Consider the following 18,794-nt stretch of genomic DNA (forward strand, 5'->3'; position numbering starts at 1 on the left):
GATTTTTGCTTTCTTTCTTTTTGCAAGGTAGTTAATCACAATTGCTTCGGACAGTCCTGTTACCCCCCTAGCACTGTGGACCCATATGAGAAAACTTTACAGATCCGGGAATCTTGTTAGGGGACAGCCAGTGTTTGCTTCGCTTCCATCGGTTACGAGACGGAGGAGGGTTAGACATAACTCACCAGTCCAGTAGTCACCTTTTACTTCAACTGCGCCAGGCAAGCTCAATATTCTACTTCCATTCCAATAAAAGAGTACTCATCATTTCTGATGGCTCAATATCTCCCAGTTAGCATGGAAGACATGCTCTGTCATCTCCAACAAACCATTGAAACCATGCAGCTAGATGTTGCCTGCTAAGTTGAAGTTACAGCTCATCAAGCGGAAGTGATAAATAGGCTGCAGCAACAACAACCACAACAAGTAGTAGCTTTTGCTTCCCATACACCTCCTACGGTTATTCCAACACCCAGAATCACTATCAATGTCCAAGAGAATCTGGGCATTCCAGTAGATCCGATCCCACCTCAGGCCTCCAGGGCACCAGCGTACCAAACTGAGGCACCATTTGAATTCGAGGTTGACCCCACTGCACTGAAGGTCAACAAGCTAGAAAAGCTTTTCAAGCAGGCACAGGGCATGAATTCAATCCCTGACATCGAGGATGGATACACAAATTCCGCAGTAACTCTGTCGGACAGATTCAAGATGCCACACATAGACCGGTCCGATGGCTCCGGGGATCCCATGGTCCATCTGCGGTTATTCTCTAATATCTTGCGACCAATGGGTCTTACTAGACTTCAAAAGTTGTCGTTTTTTGGCCGGACTCTGTCTGGTATAAGGGCCATCTGGTATGCAAAGCTAGAGGACTCTGTGAAATGAAGTTGGGAGGAAATGGCTGAGGCCCTCATCGCGCAGTACTCCTACAATACGCAAATCGAGGCCTATAACCCGTGATCTTGAAGCGACTCCTCAGGAGCCAAAGGAAGGCTTCTCTGACTTTGTAACCGATGGAGGGCTAAGCCTCGATGATAACTATCAGGCCATTCGAAAAGGATCAAATTAGAATGGTGGTCCACAATCTGCAAGGGAGATTATTGCAGAAGATGATAGTCTTGCCTTTGTTTACATTCGCTGAGCTACATGAGATAGGGGTTCAGATTGAAGATACGATGAAACAGGGGCTGATAGCCGATGAGAAGGAACAGCCTAAGAGGCCTTTTACATGCAGTTCCAATGCAACCACGAGTGGTTGCACTTCTGCACGGCCATCTGATGTGAATGTAGTCGCCATTACACCCAAAACTGCCAACTCTTTCGCCAACACAACCCCACAAACCTCAACCAGCTAGGCCTGATCTCAAAGGGTCTTTACCCCGCTCTACATGCCTTTATCCAAAGCCCTAGGGGTCCTGATAAAAAAAGGCATCTTAAGCCATTAGAACAACGCCCACTACCTGATCCTCTTCTCCCGAAACACAACTCGGCCAAATATTGTGCTTTTCATCGGCAGCATGGTCATGACACTAATCAATGTTATAGGTTGTGTCATGAGATTCAAGATCTCATCGACAATAAGGTGATAGCACCTCCCCAAAAACCCAATGTCACTACAAATTCTCTCCCACCATATAATCAAGTCCCTCCACCCCGGCATATAAACCTCATCCACACACTGGCCATCCCTTATGACCCCAGTATATATATCACCCATTCCCACCTACCTAAACTGGCGTTGTTCATCCTTGAGAGCACGGACTTGTGCATGATGAACACGTCTATACTCCAACCTGAACCCGTGATGGTGACAGTGATAGATGAAGGGAGGTTGGCCTTGGTGGAAAATGTCAGTCCGTTGCCCGAGCACTCGGAGGACTTATCTGAAGGGGTGTATAACCGTACTGCTATATTGTGCCAATCAATCATGCTAAGCTGGAAATGGTGTTGCCGGCTAGGATGGAGGTCAGTAAGAGAATGGCCCAAGTCAGGGATTAGATGATCTGGCCGACCTAGAGGAGGACATAGACAATTTGCAATTCTTTGATGAGCAAGATCAAGGGGATGTGCATATTGATTGGTTTGATCTGAACGGGTCAACAGACAATTCTGGATGGTTAAATAATGAACCTGATAGAGATGAGGGAACTGAATTAAAGCCGAAAGAACAGAAAGCAGGAACCGCTACAATGGCCGGAATGGTCGATAGGAAGGGTAAACTACTGGAAAACACCGGCGTAGAACAACTGGTTGAGAAACTGGGCATTGTTAGTACTGTACATACAGAGCAAGAAGCCGCACTGAAGCATTTTGAGCAAGAAATGGATGAAAACAACCAGAAAGTTGGAAAAACCCAACACCTTGCGGAGGAGATTTGTGACGAGAAAGATAGTTTGAACGAAGCCGAACAAATGCTTGTCGGCTGCCGAAGGAATCTGGTGGGATGACAATGACCTACACCTGGCTCATATTGATGAGGATTGGAGTGAAAACCTTCCTGATAACACTTGGTATGTGGGAGAGGTCAACCATATGGCGAGAAGTGGCCGATACTTCAAACCACCGCATCTGGACCAGCCCGAGGCATCTGGGAAGGATAAAGAATTTGAGAAGCAGAAGGAAAAACAGTTGGAAGAAGAGGCTATGTTGAAACAGTTGAAGAAGATTCAAGCTGATATATCTATCTGGGGTCGGCTTATGGCTTCACGAGTGCATAGACTATACTGTCGATGATAGATTAAGCTAAGTTGTCCATCGACACTACCCTGAAAAAACTGGTAGGATTAGTCTTCCTGGGAGGCGCTGCACCAACTCTAACCTTCTCAGACAAGGAACTACCACCAAACGGCTTTGCACACAACAAGCCTCTATACATATCAGTGGAGTGTCGAGAAAAGTGGGTACCAGTGGTATTGGTCGACACTGGGTCAGCAATCAACGTTTGTCCTTGTCGAACGACTTATGTTATTGGCCTCAGACCAGCAAATTTTGTCCCTACAGCCCAGGTGATCCAGGCGTATGACAATACCAGCAGAGAGGTAATAGGAACAGTACAGATCAGAGTACAGGTCGGCCCAACTCAACAGGATATCGAGTTCCATGTCCTGGATGTTCCGGCCACTTTCAACTTACTACTTGGGCGACCCTGGCTGCACCAAGTGAAAGTTGTTTCTTTCACCCTCCACCAAATGCTGAAGTACCCTACGAAAATGGAGTGGCCATAGTCTTCAGGACTTCATCCATACATCCTCTGCTAGAGGTAACTACGCCTGTGCTGGAAATTGTTCAAGGCGAGGAGGATGTATTCCTCTCTGGATTTACCCTAGCTGAAGCCCGAGCAGTACAGAACATCTTGGCAGTTGATGAAGGCTTGTATGTTAGTGCCCAATCAATCTACTTCATGAACAAGCTCCAACATGTACCAGGAATGGGGCTGAGAAGAAGTGGCCGAAAGGACATTATTGCATTGGCCGATGTACCACATAACCCACATGCCTTTGGTCTTGGCTATACGGCCACCAAAGAGGATTGGGTTAGAAAAGGGATTGAGATGGCAGGAAAAGCCAAAGCTAAGCAGACTGGGAAGCGCTATGAACTTGTGCAAAGACCTATCCAGGGAACGCTGAATGGTTATTTTGTTCGAGAAGGAGAAGAATTCCCATTTTGCGGTTTTCCCGAACCCTGGTTTAACTCTGAGAAGCAGCAGGTTCCTAGTTTTGAGATTTTCTTTGACTTGCAGCTGCAAGATAGTGATATGGAGAAAATGATTGAACCCACTACTAAAGCTGCGAAAAGCACAGAAAGTGATTCCAATAACAGTAAGCCTAAAGTAGGAGCAGCACTGGCATGTCTCCTTTTGGATCCTCCGATTGACTCAAAGAGCTTGGGGGATAACCTTGTCGTTTTTATGATCGGGGACCAACCGGGTGTGAACCTTTCTAGTATCATCTTGGATGCATCTGATGCACCATCCCTCATTTGGTAGCTGGAAGAAGGCTACAGGTCTAGTAGTTCTGAGTCAGGTGGTGGGCCAGAATCTGATTCCACAAAATCTGTGGAGTCGGAATTAGATTCCAGTGCCTCTGAGTTTGGGTCCGGTATTCCTGGGGTGATAACCTGGATACTAGGGTTTTGTCCAAGCCGTCCTTTTTTTTTGCTTTTGAGTCGGTTGTAACTAAAGAACTGGATGAGCTTGACCTTGTGAATAAGAATGCCACTGTAGATTCTGAGTATTTCTCTATGCCGCTTGTTTATTGCATTGATCATGATTTTCAAAATTTTGATTAAAACAATGAGGAAGGAATTCCTTTAGTTTTGAAAATTTTGATTAATCGAGAAGAGGAGAGGTTTGCAAAACCCCTCGCTGATGAAATCATTGCTTTTAATGTGGGTATTGAGAAGGATCTGCGTCTGGTCCAGATCGGGTCCACATTGTCATCAGAGGAGCGCGAGCACTTAGTCGCTTTATTAAAATATTTTAAAGATGTTTTTGCGTGGTACTACGAAGACATGCCTGGAATCGATCCTGAGATTGTACAGCATCGGATCCCTCTTAACCCCAAGGCCCGACACATCAAACAGAAGTTGCGAAGAATACGTCCGAATTGGGCTTTGAAAATTAAAGAGGAGGTCACTAAGCAGATAGACGTAGGGTTCTTGCTAGTATCTAAGTATCCAACTTGGTTGGCCAACATTGTTCCAGTGCCGAAGAAAGATGGCAGAATTCGGGTGTGTGTGAATTTCAGAGATCTGAACAGAGCCAGTCCGAAGAACAACTTTCCTCTACCGCACATCGATGAATTTGTGGACTTCACCATAGGTCATGCATTGCTCTCCTTCATGGATTGATTTTTCGGGTATAACTACATTCTGATGGTGCCTGAGGACAGGGAGAACACTACTTTCACTACGCCGCAGGGAACTATTGCTACAGGGTGATGCCATTTGGGCTAAAGAATGTTGGGGCTACCTATCAAAGGGCTGTAACCACAATTCTACATGATATGATCCATAAAGAGGTCGAAGTGTATGTGGACGACATGATTGTCAAGTCCAAAGAAAGAGAGGGCCACTACACCGCCTTGAAGAAATTCTTTCAACAAATCAGAGAATACAGACTAAGGTTGAATCCGCAGAAATGTACTTTCGGTATAGCAGCAGGGAAAATGTTGGGTTTCTTGATCACACAGAGGGGCATCCAGGTAGATCCTTCCAAAATCTAGGCCATCTTAGAAATGCCACCACCAAGGACTGCAAAGGAGGTGCGACGCTTTCTAAGTAAAGTGCAATTTGTAAGACGATTCATTTCAAAATTAACCTTGACTTGTGAACCACTTTTTAGTCTCATGAAGAAAGGAAAGAAATTCCGATGGGATGATCGATGTCAGTTCGCTATTGAGCAGATCAAGCAATGTCTTCAGAATCCACCTGTGTTGTCGCGGCCAAAGCCGGGAAAGCCCTTGATTCTGTATTTATCAGTCACGGACACAATGATGGGATGCTTGCTTGCTCAGTAATTTGAGGATATGGTGGAAAAAGGCATCTATTACTTGAGCAAGAAGATGCTGGATTACGAGACCTGCTATACCCCGCTGGAAAAAGCTTGTTTAGCCTTGGTATGGGCTACCAAGAAGTTGAGGCACTACTTGTTAGCTCACTCCATAATTCTGGTTTTGAGATTAGATCCCATCAAATATCTCTTTGAGAAACCAGCGCTTATGGGTAGGCTAGCTCGTTGGTTACTTCTCCTCTCCGAATTCGATCTGAAGTATGTCACTCGCAAGTCTGTCAAATGGAGAGCGGTAGTGGAGTTCCTGGCAGAACACCCAGTAGAAGGGGATGAAGCAGTAGAATACCTGTTCCCAGATGAAACCATTATGTAAGTCGAGGAAGAGATTTGGACAATGTAGTTTGATGGAGCGTCTAATCAATATGGTTACAGGATAGGTGTGTTGCTGATAGCACCTGATAATTCCCATATACCTTTAGCCTTCAAACTCTGGTTCAAGGTATCCAATAATGAAGCAGAACACGAGGCGTGTATCATTGGTTTGGAAGTCGCCCTGGAACTAGGAGCAAAAAGGTTGGACATAATCGGGGACTCGAACCTAGTTATGTCTCAAGCAAAAGGAGACTGGAAGCTCAAAGAAGAAAAGATGAAAATCTATCACTAGACCTTGGATGTTCTGATTCCTAAGTTTGAAAAGCTGACCTTCACTCATCTACTAAGGGTTCATTTGGGAAGTGGGTTGGCTTTTTGGCCTTTTTAGCTATTTTAGCCCGGGGCTAAAAAGCTTGGTTTGGGAAGAGCTTTAGGATTTTTTGGCTTTTTTTGACTTTTTTGTGAGAGAAAGGATGTAATGATTATGGGTTGGATATGATGTTTTGTCTTATTAGGCTAAAAAGCCTATTTTGTTTTTTGTGGCTAAAATAGCCAAAAAGCCCCAACTTTTGCTTCCTAAACGAAGCCTAAGAGAGAACAACAGGTTTGTTGACGCTTTATCAACTCTATCATCCATGATAGACATCCCGTTTAGAGTTCGAATGCGTCCGATCATCATTGAGCAGAGATATACACCTGCCTACGAGTCTATTGCCACAATAGATGAAGTTCAAGATCAAAACCCTTGGTTCTATGATATCTAGAACTTCTTGGAAAAGGAGGTTTATCCACCAGGAGCAAATGACAACAATGAGAGGGCAATATGGCAGATGGCCATTCAATTTATCATCTGCGGACGTAAACTGTATAAGAGGGGTCATCTAGGAATGCACAAGTTGTGTGTCGAAGTAGAGGAATCAAAGTGCCTAATGGAGGCCATCCATGGGGGAGAGTGCGGAGCGCATATGAGCGGAGTAATGTTAGCCCGGAAGATTCTCAGGCAAGGTTACTGCTAGTCCACCATGGAGGAGGATTGTATTGGTTTTGTTCGGCGATGCCACAAATGCCAAATTCATGCCAATCACAAGAATATTCTGCCGTCGAAACTATACAACATGACTTCACCACGGTCTTTCTTAGTCTGGAGAATTGACGTCATTGGGGCAGTCACACCAAAAGGGTCGAATGGGCATGAATACATTCTAGTGGCAATTAATTACTTCACGAAGTGGGTGAAAGCTCAGTCTTATGCAGTGTTGAAAGCAGCGCATGTGACTAATTTCATTCGAAACAACATCATTTGCCAATATGGAGTCCCAAACGAGATCATTTCAGATAATGGCTTCCATTTCAAGAAGGAAGTGATAGACTTGTTAGAGAAATACAATGTAGCTTTCCATAAGTCATTTACTTACCGGCGGCAAACCAACGGAGCTGTTGAGGCCGCCAACAAGAATATCAAGCATATTTTGCAGAAGATGGTTGAGACCTACAAGGACTGGCCAGACAAATTGCCATTTGCACTCTAGGGCTATAGAACTTCAATCCGGACGTCTACTAGGGTAACCCCTTACTTTCTTGTCTATGGGATGAAAGCTGTTCTGCCAATCGAAATAAAAGTTTCGTCATTGTGGGTTATGGTTAAGTGTCAAATAGTAGAGGCGGATTGGCAGCAGAGTAGGTTCGAAGAACTGATGTTGTTTGATGAGAGAAGGCTGAAAGCATTGTACCATGTTTAGGGTTATCAACGCAGGATTGCCAGGGCTTTTAACAAGAAGGTTAAGTCCCTGGAATCTCAAAAAAGGGGATTTGGTGCTGAAAGACAACCGGGCTCTCATCTATGACCCTAGGGGCAAGTTCAGACCTAATTGGATCGGTCCTTACATCATCAAAACTATCTGGTCGGGTGGAGCTATTATTCTCATGGACCTAGATGGCCTAGAATTTTCCCAACCTATCAACATGGACAAGTTGAAGAAATATTATCCCTGAGAGGCTCGCTAGGTCGAAAACCTGGAAGGGCGACCTAGGGAAAAGTTAGAGCACAAAAAATTGGAAATAAAGAAAAACTGAGCTCACAAGGTTAAAAACCCTAAAGGGCGGCCCTGGAAAAAGTTAGAGCGCAAAAGGAGATCGTTAATACTCGAATGAACCCGAACCGAACTACGTAAGTCCTGATTCCCATCTTCGGGATATTTAAGCAACTTCATCTTGAAGTTCGTCCGTAAATACCTCCAACTCAACTGTCCTGTCCATGTGTTTGATCAGGTCATCTTTGTCTATTTTTTATCTAAAGGTTCGGTTGTGATCTTTATTCTAAGAGCTAGTTACAATGCTGAGCAGTGCTATTCAGTTAAGGGGCAATTTGTGATCTTTGGATTCGAGGTTGTACATCTCGAGGATAGATTCTGTGCATGTCAAGTGGTGATCCTTTTTGAAAAGTTTTAATAAATGTTGATTTTTGCTCAAATTTTACCTTTTATAACTTAGACCATTTTTGGACCAAAAGGAAAATTTTCAGTGCTCACAACTTTAATTTCATTGATTTCAATACAAAGCTCTCCAACTCTTGATACAAATCAAAGTTGCTTTTATTACATGCATAAAACTTGAAAAGTAAGATCAAAGCAATAAACTAGGGGAATTGATGAGTCAGGTCCTCCTGAGTCCCTCGCTTGTGCTTATGGAAGCTTCTGATGTTAAAGTAGGCCCGGATTGTGCCTCATCTTCAAGCCAAGTCAGGCATTCGCCAGAAAGGGCGTAGCTGAAACTAGGGGCAGGAGCCAGAAGCTCTTTCGTCCTTCAAGCAGTGAGGTATCTAGCCAAATGTGAACCTTAGATGGGGAATGATGCCCGGTATTCTACCTTTTCCTCTGGGCAAGTCTGATCATGTCCAAACTGACGCCTGAACCGGAACGGAAAGTAGAATACACAGTGTGTCAGGCCAATCAGCTGAATGCCAAGTTGCCGAGTCATGTTGTAGCTCATTTCGGTCAGATTAAGCCAGGAGCAACGCCAAGCAATGTCAACAGCAAACCTGTTGCACATCTAGTGGCACCACCATCCTTCATTCAAGAAATTCACTAGCTGTTGGCGAAAAAAGTATGCCCGAGCTGAGTATGCAGGGCAAGAGTCTACTACCTTCAGCTTGTCCATTAGCCACACCTAGGAAGGGATGAAAGAAAAGAGAGATTAAAGAATAGAGAGGTGTATGTTGAGAGAAAAGGGCTTTGAGAGAAAAACAGAGTATGAATGCCGAGTGATGTGAGAAACACATATTAGAAAGAGTGGGAAACATTTACCTGAAGGAGTAGTGGACTTCCCGTGAATTTAGTAGTCTCTCGTTGATGGAAGGCGTCTAAGCCCATCAAAGTCTTGGCCAACACCAGGCCAATGCAACTCTTGCCCTCTTTGAGGCCTTGCACCACCTCAATTAGCCAAATGCTAGACCCGTCAAAACTAGAGGCAAGAAGGAAATGTGCTAGCATACACAAACAAAGGGCGTGTTGCCGAAAACCCCGCCAAAGAAGATTAGTTGACCTCGAAAAATCGACGAATCAAGCTGGGAATATCCAGTTCCCCATCGTGGACAAAGGATCGAACATCGTGTAGAGTAAGCCCGCACATCCGTCCCAAAGCTTGGACGTGGTCAAAACGGGGCTAAGGTATGATTTCCTCATCACGCCGAGATTCCATTAATGCCTGAAATTCTTCAATTATCGGGCATATTTCTTGTCCCCCGAAGCTCAAGACATGTGTGATTGGGTTCCAACACCGAACCGCGACATGAAGGAATGAAAAGCAAAAAGAAGTGCGGCTCAAAGGAAAAAGGGCGTTTAGGTCGAAGCCGTGGAAATTTACTTTTTTTGAGCCATCCAAAGCGGCTATCCAGTCCCGAAGCCTGTTGACAAGTAACATCTCCATTTTGAGAGCAAAATATCAAGAACTTGTGAGTTTGCCAGAAAAACAGTATGGGAGCATTATTTATAGAGTCTGAGAAGGAGCTAAGCATGACACCTGGACAGCACTGACCGACATCACACTAATGGCCGATCGTGCATTAGTGATAGTCGGCCGTGCATTAGTGAAGCCCGACCGGGTCTTGATACTAGCCCAGTGCAAATCTGTTACAACAAAACCTGACCTTTGTTTGAATGAACTTTAATTGTACTTTTGAGTTTTGTTTTGTTTGTACCAAGTGTTTGTTAGCTTTTTCGAGTTGTTTTCATATCATTTTTCCATTATCGAGTTGTATTTTATGTTTTGATCGGTTGTAAGTCATTATTCGGTTCATGAATCAATTCAAGAGCGAGGCATTTACTGTTCTGAAGATTACAAAAACAAAGGTAATGTCGTTCATCATATTGCGCAAAAAGATCATTCAACAAAGAGATCATTCAACAAAACTTGCTTTTCATAACTGGTGTGCCTAACCCCGATCATCGTTTTATACAACCAAAACAAAAGAAAGTTTTTGAAAAACAAAAGGACAATCCGAAGCTAGTTTTATAACTACATAAAAAAATGAAAACAAAAGCAAAGTAAAGCAAAATCATCATCGTCATCAGTAGTCCATCCTCACTCTCTTCCTCATCGGCTGTAGAGGAGGTGCATCGATGTCATCACTAGGGCTACTTGATTGTAGGTCCATCTCCTCTCCCTCATCCTCAAGGGTCGTGGACAGGTCAAAAGACTCCTCGGAAAGTGAGCGCTGCCTCACTTAACCTCTCCCTCAATCAGCGCCTTCTCGGCCTCTCATTGGGCCCTATCTCCACCTACTGGCTGCGGAAGGCCCTGCAGGCCCTGCTGACCCTAGCTCAAGCTCAAAAAGATATAAGATATCAGATAAAGTGATCAGAAGTGTACAGTATGGCAATAACAGTAGGCTACACACAGAATGTACCTCAATCCTGTGGGTGACTAAGGCAGTCTGCCTTCTCCGTACCATAATGAGTAATCGGTTGATCGTCCGAAGGAGCTCGTCACTGTACGCCCCGGAAACCTGTAAAAGAACAGAAACTGAGAAAAACAGATTGAAGTAATTGAGTAGTGAACAGTAATGGCTGAGAATAAGTTAAAGTGCAGCATGGACTAGCATAAAAAAAAAGTGTACCTGCTCAACGCCAGGGGTAAACACAAGTCTGCGATCCCTCTCCTCGATGGGCTCAAGTGGGATCTACTTGATCACGCCATCGGGACGCATATATACGATCTCGGTGGGAAGCACAGGCAATCTAGGAATGGGAGCAATGGTAGGAGCACCTCCAACGGGCGCATCGCCAGCCCCAGCAACAGGAGTAGCAGCAACCTCTGGTACAACTTGAGCCATGCCTGGAGTAAAAAGTGCCATCACCCGAGTGCGTAAGAAAGTCATGAAGTCGCCGAGCTCATGGTGAGGATCGCCATCCTCATCTATCATCAAGAGGTCCAGTTTAGGACCATCTTGTAAATCATCTACTACCCTCATGCCAGCAGGAGGAAAATGTGGAATATCAGGGTCAACAACGCCCCGAGTCTGGCGGATGAATCTCTCTCCCAGGTAGTATACCTGACCAAAAGGGCCCTCGAATAGGATCCTCATCGTGGAAGCATGCCAGGTAGCTGTATAGGTCACCCTCGTGTCAGATATCAGTGTAGTACGAGAAAATCAGTGTAGTGTTAGATATCAATGTAATACGAGAAAATCAGTGCAGTGTCAGATATCAGTACAACATCAAAATAGTAGTACAATGTCGGAAGTCAATACAGTATGAGAATGGCAATATGGTACAGTACAACAATGCAACAGTATAAAAGCGATCATATAGTGTGGGAAACAATGTAATACCTGATCTGCCGTGATAGTGTCAAAGAAATAGTGGAAATATGGGAAGGTACGATCTACAAGTCAACGTCGCTCGAACCACGAGTTGTAGTACTGAAAGCGGGGTACAGATAACTCGACCGGCCTTACTAGAACTAGGGCCAACGAAGTGAAATATATGTAGACCCAAAGCTGCAGATCAAAGGCAGATAGATGACATGAGAAAATGGATCAAATGAGCAAGAAATGCAACAGTAAACAGAATGTAAAGCATATCAGAAAGGTGAATATAGGATGTACCTCCTAAACCCTCCAGTAGCCAATCGAGTGAATCTGCCTTGCGGCGGGAAACGAAGCTCATATAGTAGTGTAAGGTGGCCAGACCTGCGCCACCCCAGTCGTAATTCGCCACCTGAGGAAGGTGCACCAATGCTCCTAGAATGTATAATCCCACGGTATTTTCCCTGTTTGCAAACAAGGTAGTACCGAAGAGATATATGAGGAAGCCACGGGTGTACTAGGCAACCTCATCTGCAGTGACTGGCTGTGTGCCGGAGAAGTGCTCCAAGAACCAGCTGTAGCGCACCATCTCGTGGCTGGTAGTGTCTGAGATTGCCCCGAGAAGCTGGAGCCGTGTATCTCTCCACTGTGTCATAACTGGATCGAAAGGGACTGGGCCGCCAACCCCAACCCGTAAACCGGTTAACATCAAGAAGTCATATGGGGTCAATGTCATCTCCCCGGTCGAAGAGAAGTGAAATGAACTGGTGGTGTCCCATCATCTCTTTACCAAGGCCCCATAAAGCCAAGGTGCGGACCTCTGCAAGAAGCCGCTCACACCAACGTCGAGGGTCGAAAATAGAGTCGTAGTCGCCTATCCTCCCGGAGATCACCTATTAATTGGAAGTTTTATTAGTATATATGCAGTAGGGATAAGTGATTTGTTCATCAAGTTCAACATTTCAACATATGCGCAAAGTAAAATGCAAAGTAAAATGGAGGAAGAGTTGTGTACCGTGGAAGCGTCGGCAAAGATATGCTCCATGGGCTCTCGTAGTAGAGTATCTTCATCCAACCCTGGAATTAAGCCCTCAAATCTCAAGCTGCTGCCATGAGGTGGCACATATGTACGCGGCTGGTATGTGGCCGCATCAAAAGGCCTCTCAGCAAGGGGGAGCAATATGGCTGCTTCCTCTGCCTCCATGTCTGCACCAAGGGTAGCACTAATACCTATGGCAGGCTCTAGAACCGGAACCTTGTCACTAGCCATGGAAAAAGTGAAGAAAAAGTAAAGGGGATGAGTGAAAATAGGTAAAATCCTAAATTCCAAACCCTAAAAGAGGGAAAAGTGAAGAGGGGATGGAAAATCAAAAGGAAACATGAAAAGTTTGGGCAAACATGTGAGAAAGTAAGGAAAAAACAAAGGGAAAACCCAAGCTTCAACCAAAACAATTTTCAAACGGTTCAAAATGAAGAGGAAAACAAGTTTTTTAGGAAATTTTTGTGAGGGTTGTTGGGTAAACTCAAGAAAAAGAGGAAATCTAGAGAGAAGGAAAGTTTAGAGAGGAAAATGGAGGATTTTCGACCTAGGTTATGATCTAATTAGGGGCTGTTTTGTGTTTTAAAGAGCCACGGGTGTGGCTTTTACCGTACTGCCCTTCGTTGCTGTCAAAGACTGGTCGGCCGTATCGAAGCTCGGCCGTGCATCGCCAAGGCCCGGCCGGCTTTCAGTGATTTCAATTCTTTTTTTTTTCTTTTCTGTTTTGTGTTGTTTTGTGCATTGCTGATTTATTTTATTTTATTTTATTTTGTTTCATTATTTTAATTTCTGAGTTATAGTTTCAGGTTTTAATTTTGGGTTTTAATTTTCGATTTTGAGTCTTTGATCGTGGATTTTGATTTAAATGGAATGAGGAGTTGTATGTTAACAAGAAAAAATAAGTGTTGAAAAGAAAATATAATAATAAGAAAAAAGAAAGAAAAGAGAGAGAGAGAATGAAGGCAAAATAGCATGAAGATCAAAGGTAATGAAGAGATAGAGCAAGGTATCCATTTTGTTTTGTTTTGTTGTGTGAAGTGCATAATTTGATTTATGTTGATTTTATTTCATTAGTTTAATTTAGTGATTTATCTTGTTTAAACTGTTCTGGTCATTGCTGATTTGTCTTGTTCAGTTCGTAATTCATTTCATCATTTCTTACCAACGATATTGTATGTACGGTTCATTCGAGGAAATGCACGATATTGTAAGTACAGTTCATTCAGAGGGGTTTCGGGTAAAGTCATTCATCTCATTGGGACCTCATCCTCCTATCGCGTGAGAAGCGTTAGGGTTGACCCCTTCGGTTAAAAACATTCGGGTGCGTCTCGGTGTTCACACCACCCTTTCGGTTAAAAACATTCGCGTGCGTCCCGGTGTTCACACTATCCTTTTGGTTAAAAACATTCGGGTGTATCCCGGTGTTCACACCACCCCTTTGGTTAAAAACATTCAAGTGCGTCCCAGTGTTCACACCACCCTTTCGATTAAAAACATTGGGGTGCATCCCGGTGTTCAAACCACCCCTTCGGTTAAAAACATTCAGGTGCATCCTGGTGTTCACACCACCCCTTCGGTTAAAAACATTCGGGTATGTCCCGGTGTTCATACCACTCTTCATCCTCTCGTGTGAGCGGCGTTAAGATTGTTTGTATTGGTTAAAAACATTCAGGTGCATCCCGGTATTCACACCATCCTTCCTTCTCTCGCGTGCAACGCATTAGGATCTCGATTGAGACCTCGGGTGTGCCCGACGATTATGTCACTCTTCGCTTATCCTACGCGTCGCGTAGTTGAGCTTTAATTTTCTTACATCCTTTCTGCATGTAATGTGGTTTGGCTTGGCTCGTGATTCTCACGCGTGACGTGTTCATTTACTTATTTCTTTTCATGTTTGGAATTGTTGTGCCTTGTTTCTGTTTGTTTAATTGTGGCATTTTCTTTGCATTGCATTTGCACTCAAATGTTTCATTACGCAGCCTCATTGCATGATCATAAGTTATGTTCTTAAATTATGTTTATTGTTTGCATCTCGCCCCAGAACTACGCTGGTTTGATTCCTTGCAAAGGGATACGTAGGCAGCCTGCGGGTGCAACCAATTTATTTCTGTCGTGCTTTCTTGTCCAAGCCTTACGGCCTTGTCAAAATGGGTCGTCTTTGGGCTTTGATATTCACTCACGTCATTTTATGACTTTGAGCTCTGTCAAAGAGGGGAAACTATAGACACCGCATTTTTGACTGCCCGTAAGACTCAGACGCTTGGTTCAATGCACTCGATGATGAAAGTTGAATTATGAATTCGCAGTAATTCGGAATCAATCAGGCTTCCGAAATAACCTCACATCTTCAATATTTACCTTGTTTGAACCCATGAGTTTCATTTTTGGACCTTTTCCTACCCTGAGCTGAGTTTGAACCAAAAAACAGGGGAGGCCATCAAGGCCCAGGCGTGCATCAGTGATGGTCGGCCGGCCCTCGATAGTGATAAACACTGTTCTAGGCGGGAGGCCGCCAGCTATCCATTTTTGAAGATATCTATCACCTTTTGAGCTTGAATTCTATAAAACCGAAGCTCTGGGATTGTTTTGAGGGTTGAACAAAATTCTAGAAGTGATATATACACCTTGAGAACTCTTGACTCCTCCTTCTTCCATTGCAAGTCATCTTTGAGCTAACCTAGCTTGCTTATACCACCTATATACACCATATACAACCTAGTCTTACCACCCTAAAGCCTTGGTTAATCTTGGAGAAGTATAATTCAAGCTTGAGAGTGCATTGAAACCAAGTTTGAAACATCAACAACAAGTTTACTTCTTGAAAGGTATAAGCTTGTTTTCTCTTCTCTTGCCTTCATTTCTATCATTTACTTCATAGTTCTTGCTGTTTGGATTATTTTGAGCTTGTCTGAAGTGTTTGGAGTTAGGTTTGAAGAGTTACCAAAAGGGTAGAGAGAGTTTGCTCTTTCTATACCTTTATTCATAACTCAAACCTTCTCATTTTCACTCTTTTCCTTTGGTATTTACACTGATTTTCAGTGGTTTGGAAAGGCTAAAAACCATGTTTTGAAGCTTCAAAAGTGGAGGGGTTAGCCACCCCTCTTTACCCTTGCTTACTAGCCTTAATTCTCTTCTCTATTGCCCAGCTTTTCAAGCTCTTTTCATGCATGTTTTACCTATGATTTTCATGTATTATGGGCTGTTTTGAGGTTGTCTAGGCCTTTTCAATTGGTTCATGCCTTGTTTAATACACTTGTGGTCTCATAAGTTGGCATACTTGTTACTTGTTATGCTTTCTTTGTTCATTATCCATGTTTGGAGTCTAAGTTTACTAATCAATCAACCATTCCATATCTTTCATTCTTCAGAATGGTTTCAACCAATTGAGGTTGTTCAATACATATAAAGGAGACCTACACTTAATGGCTTAATCTCTCCGGAGATTCATCGTCAACGGTGTAGTCTCCCTCTCATGTCTTAGAAGAACCACTTGTTTGACACTATTTCTTGTTTAGAGGACTTTAACACCACATTTGGACAAATGGATTAATGAATGGAAATGACTAAAACAATTGACTTAAAACTTGGATTAACACACTTAAAGAAAATGGCTTTAATAGCTTGAACCTGACCAGACATTATGCCAAGTTTCTTATGTCAAGGGTCATCAAGCATCAATTCATGGTGTTTTTTATGTCCTTGAAGCGTCTCAACTTCCTTTTTTGAGTTCATTCCATGACAAAAGGGAGGGGTGGTCATTTGCATTGCATTACATTCATTGATTTTTGTCCAAAATGATATCCGAGATCATCAAGAAATCATATTGCTCATTGATGGTTTTGGAATCAATCCCAACCTTCTCTTGAGGCTTTCCCATGACAGAGAAGGGAGGAAGGACAAACAGAGCTTGAAAATGTTCTATCTGCACTGATTTCACCTCAGATCACAGAAATAGAGCTTTGCACCAAATTGATGCATGACCGGCCATCTGTATACATGGCCGGCCATCATTGATGCATGGTTGGCCCTTGGTGTGTGGCCAGTAGTGCAATTTTGCAGAAACAAAGGCAGTGGCTGAAGGTGAAACGGTGATGGTCTGGGCAGACAGAGTAGTTTTCAAGTGATGCACATGCAACCTTCAGCCATCTTCCATTGTGTCCTTATCAAATGCAATTAATTATTTCATTAGTATTATTGGTTGTGTATTAATTTTGTTGTAATATTTAATTAGTCTAATTAGTTGTAGCTAATTATTTGGTGTTGTAATAATTTAATTAGCTTAGCCTAGTTAAATTCTTAATTAATTAGCTTAGATAGTTTGTTAATTATTCATTTCAAGTGTTATAATAATTAGTTAATTAGTTTAGCTATTTATTCAAGTTTTGTAATAATTAGCTTAATTAGCTTAGCTTATCTTGGTTAGCTAGTTTATTCATTTGGACTCTCCTTCGTGAGAGCGTAATGTAATAATGTGCATGTCTTACAATCCCACATCTTTCTCCCTTTTATTTACTTGCTTTTGATGGTTAGATTAAGGACATGTTTCAATTAACATACCTTATGCTTGCATACATTCATCTTGTCTTGCATGCACCGAGGCTTGGCGCATCATTCTAACTGCTTTGTCGTTTCAAGACTTCATTGAATACATACTTAACCACATGTTATTTAATTGAATCATATGCCATATTAGTAGTTGAGCCTATTAAATTGCATATTGCGTGTGTTGCATTAGACATTTGGCATAGTTAGAAATCATGCATATTTTTCTAACTCATATCTTCTTAGCTTGGAGTACGAGGCGAGTTTCAATGTTTCAACATACTTGCATGAGTGTGAATGATTGCTATGGTTAGCATGCTTGTCATGAGGCTAAATGCTTAAGTGATGAACTGCTTGAATGCCTATGGATGAAGGCTTATTGCTTGAATTGGAACAATTCAACGAATGTATGTTTTAAGCTCACTATGTCTAGTGGCAAATTCACTGTTTTAAGCCCACTTTGTTTAGTGGCAAATTCGTAAACTTTAAACCCACTTGAGGTGGCAAATTCAAATCCTTTTTTTTCGCAAAACAAACATGAAATTGAGTTGTTCCAATTTGAGCAAACTAGTCTATACTTGCTTGTGCGCATCACACAGTAAAGCTAGCCTAATAACTGGAACAAGAGCACATAATGTTTATAAAAATCATATCATGATTAGTAGAGGCCTATCTTTGATCGGGCGAGCGGGGGTGCTCAATTCATGACATTTCCCTCTCGTACCTAAGTTCCCGAGCCGAGGCAACTTTAGTGATGACGGACACGTGGCCTTCGGCACGAGTCGTGGGTTTTCTAATTTTTTCCAAAAATAAAATATTTAGGTGGCAACTCTGTATCTGGCAAAGCAATCCAATTTTGGCATTTTTTATCCTAAAATCAATTTTCCAAAGGATTTCCCAGATTTGGACTCTTTGGTGTTTATTAATTTCACATTGCACTTGTGAGATTAGATTCAGAACCGCGAGAGTCCGAACTGTAGGACTTTCTTTCAAACCTTCAGAAAGGGGGCGCGAAAAAGGCGAGCTACAGTATGTCTACATAGCTTTATGGACATATTATGTTTGTATTTCCTTCCGCTGGCCCTTGTATTTTGTTTAATTTGTGACAACTTAACTCATGACTTGCTCCAACAAGCCAGTGCTTTACAACTGTTAGTTGCTAACACCACCTACGAGGAACGGTTTAGTCAGTTTTCTATTGCCCACCAACAAGAAGTTAATCAATTCTTTTTGCTACTCAGCTATCCTTTTGAGGATCTCGTCCCTACTAGGGCTGAAAAACTTCTTGGTGGCTTTTAGAGCTTGTGCCACTAACAGAAAAATCCTTAGACCATGATCAACTTCACATCTTCCAAGACTTCGTGGGCTAGCTTCCTCAACACCTCTCCTCTATGGCACAATTTAAGGTTGAAACTAAAGCTGCCAATGCCAAGATGGCCTTTATAAGGCAAGTTTCCCACACTCTGGCCAGTGCTTCTACTACAACCTAAGCTATTTCTAAAGCCAATGCTTCCAATAATGAGAGG

This window comes from Camellia sinensis, chromosome 2, assembly GCF_055761805.1.
Source record: "Camellia sinensis isolate YWXY chromosome 2, ASM5576180v1, whole genome shotgun sequence".
NCBI lineage: Eukaryota > Viridiplantae > Streptophyta > Magnoliopsida > Ericales > Theaceae > Camellia > Camellia sinensis.